The following is a 799-nucleotide window of genomic DNA, read 5'->3' on the forward strand; positions in this document are numbered from 1 at the left end:
AGCATATATTGCATGGGGGGAAATACATGCTGGAGCCCAGGAACTAACATCATTGTATTGATGTTTGCGTGAGAATGCTCCCTCGATCCCTGCCCTGGTTTGACCCTTTGGTGCTGGGCTGGGCTTTAGACTAATCTGCTCATGCTTTCGCCCTGATCCTTGCAGGTCCCTTGGCTCAAAGGTGCTGTGTGTGCTCACGGGTCTGATTCAGCATCCAGGTGGATAGTTCTCTCTCCGTGGACAGTTTAGGTCCTTGGGTGTTGGTGTTTGGCAGCAGCCCTGACTGAGCTGCTCTCACCCAGCAAATGCAAGGCACTGTGCTGACATAAAGCATGGTCATCTCCGAAGGATGTGAGATCGTGGCCTGACCCTACTGGGAGATCTGGGCTGGAGAAATTGCAGGACTGGGCCTGAAGAGGTGATACGTTATTTTAGAGGCACCGCTGGCTTGTCTCTAGGGCTGGAGATCTTGTTTTTCCAGAACTCCATACTGTTTGCTGCGATAACCTGGTGGCAGTGAGTTCTGCTTGTGAGCTTCCCTGGAGACTCGCTGCGTCCCCTCCCTGAGAAACAGGGATGAGGTGCAGACGCTCCGAGCACTGTCAGTGTGGCTGGGGACAGGGGGGAAGGGGCCGCTCCAGGCGCGTGGAGATCCGAAAGCTGCAGAGGGGGCAGCTGCTGCTCCCACCCCCGGGGGCTGCGGTGTCTGGAGGGGGGGAAGGGTCCCACCCGCTCCGTACGAAGCGTGGGCGGCCGAGGGGACGTGCCCGCCGCGCCCTCTCCCTCCCGCATCTCCGTG

The sequence above is a fragment of the Numida meleagris genome, chromosome 17 (genome assembly GCF_002078875.1).
Source record: "Numida meleagris isolate 19003 breed g44 Domestic line chromosome 17, NumMel1.0, whole genome shotgun sequence".
Lineage (NCBI taxonomy): Eukaryota > Metazoa > Chordata > Aves > Galliformes > Numididae > Numida > Numida meleagris.